The sequence below is a fragment of the Microtus oregoni genome, unplaced genomic scaffold, assembly GCF_018167655.1.
Source record: "Microtus oregoni isolate MIOR12 unplaced genomic scaffold, Mior012 000025F_ref0000491, whole genome shotgun sequence".
Classification (NCBI taxonomy): domain Eukaryota; kingdom Metazoa; phylum Chordata; class Mammalia; order Rodentia; family Cricetidae; genus Microtus; species Microtus oregoni.
Genome location: NW_024543084.1, coordinates 19,382,636 through 19,389,220, shown reverse-complemented (window position 1 = coordinate 19,389,220; position 6,585 = coordinate 19,382,636).

Below are 6,585 nucleotides of genomic sequence, written 5' to 3'. Positions count from 1 at the left end.
TGTTGAGAAATTTTATTTTTTTTAATTTATTTTTATTTTTTTTATTTTTTTAATTTATTCATTTATTAAGGATTTCTGCCTCCTCCCCGCCACCGCCTCCCATTTCCCTCCCCTTCTCCCATCAAGTCCCCCTCCCTCATCAGCTCGAAGAACAATCAGGGTTCCCTGACCTGTGGGAAGTCCAAGGACCGCCCACCTCCATCCAGGTCTAGTAAGGTGAACATCCAAACTGCCTAGGCTCCCCCAAAGCCAGTATGTGCAGTAGGATCAAAAACCCACTGCCATTGTTCTTGAGTTCTCAGTAGTCCTCATTGTCTGCTATGTTCAGCGAGTCTGGTTTTATCCCAGGCTTTTTCAGACCCAGGCCAGCTGGGCTTGGTGAATTCCCGATAAAACATCCCCATTGTCTCAGTGTGTGGGTGCACCCCTTGCGGTCCTGAGTTCTTTGCTTGTCTTCCCTCTCCTTCTGCTCCTGATTTGGACTTTGGGATTTCAGTCCGGTGCTCCAATGTGGGTCTCTGTCTCTGTCTCCTTTCATCGCCTGATGAAGGTTAATATTCAGGAGGAATATTATGTTTGTCTTTGGATTCACCTTCTTATTTAGCTTCTCTAGGAACGTGAATTATAAGCTCAATGTCCTTTATTTATGACTAGAAACCAAATATGAGTGAGTACATCCCATGTTCCTCTTTTTGGGTCTGGCGTACCTCACTCAGGATAGTGTTTTCTATTTCCATCCATTTGTATGCAAAATTCAAGAAGTCCTTGTTTTTTACTGCTGAGTAATACTCTAATATGTATATATTCCATACTTTCTTCATCCATTCTTCCATTGAAGGGCATCTAGGTTGTTTCCAGGTTCTGGCTCTTACAAACAATGCTGCTATGAACATAGTTGAGCATATACTTTTGTTGTATGATAGGGCCTCTCTTGGGTATATTCCCAAGAGTGGTATTGCTGGGTCCAGGGGTAGGTTGATCCCGAATTTCCTGAGAAACCTCCACACTGCTTTCCAGAGTGGTTGCACAAGTTTGCATTCCCACCAGCAATGGATAAGTGTACCCCTTTCTCCACAACCTCTCCAGCAAAGGCTATCATTGGTGTTTTTTATTTTAGCCATTCTGACAGGTGTAAGATGGTATCTTAAAGTTGTCTTGATTTGCATTTCCCTGATCGCCAAGGAAGTTGAGCAGGACCTTAAGTGTCTTTTGGCCATTTGAACTTCTTCTGTTGAGTATTCTCTGTTCAGCTCAGTGCCCCATTTTATAATTTGGTTGATTAGCCTTTTACGGTCTAGTTTCTTGAGTTCTTTATATATTTTGGAGATCAGACCTTTGTCAGTTGCGGGGTTGGTGAAGATTTTCTCCCAGTAAGTGGGTTGCCTTTTTGTCTTAGTGACAGTGTCCTTTGCTTTACAGAAGCTTCTCAGTCTCAGGAGGTCCCATTTATTCAATGAGGCCCTTAATGTCTGTACTGCTGGAGTTATACGTAGGAAGTGGTCTCCTGTGCCCATGTGTTGTAGAGTACTTCCCACTTTGCCTTCTATCAGGTTCAGTGTGTTCGGACTGATATTGAGGTCTTTAATCCATTTGGACTTGAGTTTTGTGCATGGTGATAGAAATTTTCAATGATGAAATTTTTCCCATGTTGCTTACATCTTAGTTATTGGTGCACATCCGTTGGCCAGTTTTCTATACTTGGCAATTTATTCCTATTCTTCCCCACCTTCATTTTTTATTTTCTCTGCAATTGTTTGCATCAGGATCAATTCCTTTTATGTAACTTTTATTTTAAGACAGATTCAGTTGTTTGTTTTTCATTTAAATTCTGCCTTTTTGGGACCTTAGCTGTTAGTTGTTTTAATTTGTTGACCATAATAATTTAATACATATAGCCTGGGGTCTGTAGGTCCTAGGATTTTAAGGTTTGGTGGGATGGAATGTCTGTTAGTGGGAAGAGCTTGACTGATCTTGGTTCAATCCCTAGCATTAAAAAATAAACTCGAGCTTATATTCTTTACCATCTTGCTTATAATAGCATGTTTTCTACGTGTAGTGCCCCCATTGTCTGTGTTCTTGTACGTGTTTCTCATAGAGTGTTCATTATGAATCAAACCAACAATGAAAGCATATCTTTTATAGCAATGAGCATAGAAGTTAATGCAATTTCTTTAGTATCAGAACATTTTGTGAGATGAAGCCATGCACAGTAAACCACTCTTGGGGCAAGTTCCTACTAAAATGGAATTAAGATAAAATTTGATGCTCAAAATGTGTTGCTTCCTGGTCATGGTAGGTATTCCACACATAAACGACATCAATGAATGAGAAAAACTAGCATGTGGAAAAGCAGCCCGTCCACACACGTGCATCAAACGTCTGCTGTTTAAGTGATCCTTTCAATAAATTACGGAGCATCAGTGTGCTTCTCCAGCAGGGAAGACCCGGCCAACTAGAAATGCAGTTACCTGATTTTTGTTGCATGATAAGCTGAAATCATATAATTTTAATAACTTATCCACTTTTTCAATCTTCCCTTTTGGATTAGAGCAGGAATAAAATACCATAACTTTAATACTTCTCACAAACTCTGTGTACTACTTGGAAACAAATAAGTAGATACTTTACATTGCTTATTCCATGTCATAAAGCATGAAACACAAATGCGTTCATCAGGGGCTGCTGTGTCAGTCAGAAAACCCTGCTGTCGCCCTAGACAGTCCCTGGTCGACTCCAGTGGACACAATTAGTCAGTCTCCTAGAGTCACTGTCGTGGTGACCCTCAGTGGAAGGTAATGCTTCATACTAAGAAACTCAATATAAATTCCCTCAGTGTGGCTGCCTTCCACTTTTTTCTTATCCCCTTGGAAAAAATAGCAATCTCCTTCAAAACCAGGTGCTCTTGTGTATAATCTCACCCTGCTTGACTTCTCTAGGGCACTCAATTCCCTCTCTTCTCAATCTATGGCTCACCTTTATGCCATATGCCTTGTGTATGAACTGCATCCAAAGTGTGGCACGAAGAAATGTGGCCATAGCAGTGAATTAGATAAATTTACCCCCGCTGCATAGACCTTATATTTGTTTTGCATAGATTGCAATGTTTTGGTTTTAGTTATACTACAGAACTTTGGCAACACAGATATACAGAGCCAACTTGCAACATAGCCTGATATCGGCACATAAACAGATATATAGAAGACTGGAGTAGAGGACGCAGAAATAGATACATGAAGCCACAGCTGTCTGATACTAGACAAAAGTTCCAGAATGTATGTTGGAGAAGACAGCCTCTCTAACAAATGGAATAGGAAAAGCAATATGTCTACTAGAAGAATGAAACTAGATTCCAGTCTCTCAACATTTAGAGAAATCAATTCAGATGTGAAAATTTAAAATACTAGTGAAAAACATAGGGAAAAATACTTCAAGATCTAGATATAGGTAAGGACGTTCTGAACAGAAAATAAGAGCAAGAGTTCAAAATGCCCTTGAAAGAAATAAAAAAAAATTTACACAACAGGCTTGGGAGACGAGTTTATGGGCAGACACACCGGCCCTCTAGCGTGGGGAGCTAAACTTTAGTGTTTATCATCTCTGTGGGTTTTGTTTTTGCTGTTTTGTTTCTTGTTGTCGTTATTGTTTTTGTTTTTAAAGCCAGTGTGGTTGTTTGAATGCAAATGGCCACCATAGGGCCATAAGGAATGACACCATTAGGAGGTGTGGCCTTGTTGCATAGGTATGGCCTTATTGGAGAAATGGTCACTGGGAGTTGGCTTTGAGATTCAGATGCTCCAACCAGGCTCAGTTTTACTCTCTCTTCCTGCTACCTGCCAATCCAGATGTAGAACTCTCAGCTACCTCTCCCGCACCATGTCAGCCTGCATGACACCATGATACCTACCATGAGGATAATGGACTAAACCTCTGAAGTGTAAGCCAGCCCCAAACAAATGTTTCTTTTATGAGTGTTTCTGTGGTCATAATGTGTCTTCACAATAATGGAAACCCTAAGAGAACCATGCATGCTATTAGTGCCTATAATCCCAGCATTAGGAGGTGGGGCAGATCCCACTGTCCAGCCAGCCTCATGGAAATGGAAGCTTCCAGTGCAGTGAGAGACTCTGCTCAAGGCAATAAGGTGCCCAACATCCTACTCTGTCCTCCACATGTGTGTCCATGAACTGGTGATCCCATACTCATGCATACACACACTATACATATGTGAAGACAGATAGTAATAGTTTTCCTTAGTTATGGTGAAAGATGAATTAGATTTGAAACTTTGGACTCAGAAAAAATTTTGTAACTGTAAATCTTGTTTGATACACATTTTGTTATACGTAATTTTGTTATGTTAAAGTTAAAACCTTCCTTTTTATTTAGACAGAAAAGGGGAGATGATGTGGAATTCCCTTCTATTTATTGTGAATATGTTTTATTACCATTTGTTAGTAAAGAAGCTTCTTTGGTCTATGGCAGGGCAGAATATGAGTAGGCAGGAAAACCCAACTAAATGCAGGGAGAAATAAGGTTGAGTCAGGCAGATGTCATGTAACTGCCAAAAGAGGGTAACACCATGTTGTTGCCCAAGAAGCAAGAGTTAACAAACCTAAGACTCATGGTAAAATATAATATAATAGAAATGGGTTAATTTAAATATAAATATAAGAGTAGATAGAAATACGCCTAAGTCATTGGCTAAAGAATGTTGTAATTAATATAGTTTCTGTGTGATTATTTGGGTCTGGGAAGCCAGGAATAAAAGTTCAATCTCTATTTGCACATATGTGCAATACACACTTATTCATACACCAACAAAAAGTTGCCCAAGAAAGTAAACAGCAGATTGAAGAGGTAGTGTACAGAAGGGAGAGTATCTTCACCATCCATTGGTCTCACAAGAAATTACTCAGAATGTATAAAGAATTTGAAAACTAAATGCCAAATAAATAATAATCCGACCAATAGAGGAGTAAATGATGCAGTTTCTAAAAGAAGTTCAAATGTCAAGAAATCCTTGCACACATGTCCATCACTGCCGTGTGGGTTCTTGAAGAGTCACAAGCCAGCATCTATTCACCTGGACAGAATCTCTATGACAGACCAAAGGACCAATTCTACTCCAGTCTAGCTTGGTCATCCTAAGAGAGGTTACAGGAGGATAGAGTGGATTGGGGGCAACTGAAGTCCCCAAAAGACCCACCCTACTGTGTGTATAGTATCAAGAAAGCTACATCTGTGGAATTTCCTGACAAATTTCCAGGCATCTCCAATAAGAGTCTCTTCTCCTCTAGCAATTGTACATTGCTTACAAAAACTCAGAGAGGGTCCTGTGAATCTGGTTTCTGGGTCCAGTTTCATGGACTTCAAGCCTTGTGAGTTTCCTTTGGTACTGATTCTTAGGAACCTCCCACTCTTCTCCAGAATGGTACAACTTGGAGAATGGCTACATTAGCCATCATTTTTACCCATCAGGGAAATGAAAACCAAACCTACATTGAGCTTCCATTTCACCAGTCAGAATAGCCACCATCAAGAAGAGTTCTGGGAAGAGGTGGAGGGACAGGGAATCAGTACCAAGGTCTCTCAAAAACTAAGAATAGAACTGCCATGTGATCACCATACAAATCCCAGATGTGAACCCAAAACAGCAAAGTCAGCATGTGAGAGAGATTGCTGCAAGCCCAGGTGTGCTGCAGCAATATTAACAACAGTTGATTTCAGGGTTCAGCCTAAGTACCCAGCACTGGATGAAGAATAAAGAGAAGGCAGTATATGAATAATTTTGTTGATAGTGGTTTCTGTCCCGTCCGGTCCTGCAGTTGTTTAGTCCCAAAGAAATAAATACACAGTACCAAGGATGCTACTGCCACTTCTTCAGGCCAGAATTGTTTTCTCTCTGTCTCTGTCTCTCTCCATCTCTCTCTCTCTCTCTCTCTCTCTCTCTCTCTCTCTCTCTCTCTCTCTGTATGTCTCTCTCTCTCTATCATCTATCTATCTATCTATCTATCTATCTATCTATTTATTATTTTTTTATTTATTAAGTTTACCTAGATAGGGTTTTACTGTGAAACCTTGTCTGCCATGGAACTCACTCTGTAGACCAGGTTGGCCTTGAACTCACAGAGATCCGCCTGCCCCTTCTCCTGAGTATTGGACTTAAAGGTTGGCCAAACTCATTCTAAAACCACGCATTTAAAATAAAATCCAGGTGTGTCTTCTTTCAATCTCAAAGACAAATGAATCCTGCCAGAATCAAGTTTGAAGGTGGCAGGGTGTCAGCACAAAGGACCTGGCTGAGACATGAAAGTCAGAGGAAAGCGGCCCCTGGCTCCCAGCGCTGAGCCTTCCTGCACAGTGGCAAGCACCCAGGTTAGGACCCTCTTACTTGTACTCATAAAAACACGTCTCTGGGTCTAAGTTGATGTCAAACACCCTGTCTTTATTACTGGAGATAACAGGATGCTAAAACATGTTTTGTGTTCATTAAAACACCCTCATGTGCCCATTCCTGATTTTATCTTTCTCACTTAGAGATCTTTTTCTATGATGTTAATAATTAACCAGAAAACTAATTTACCC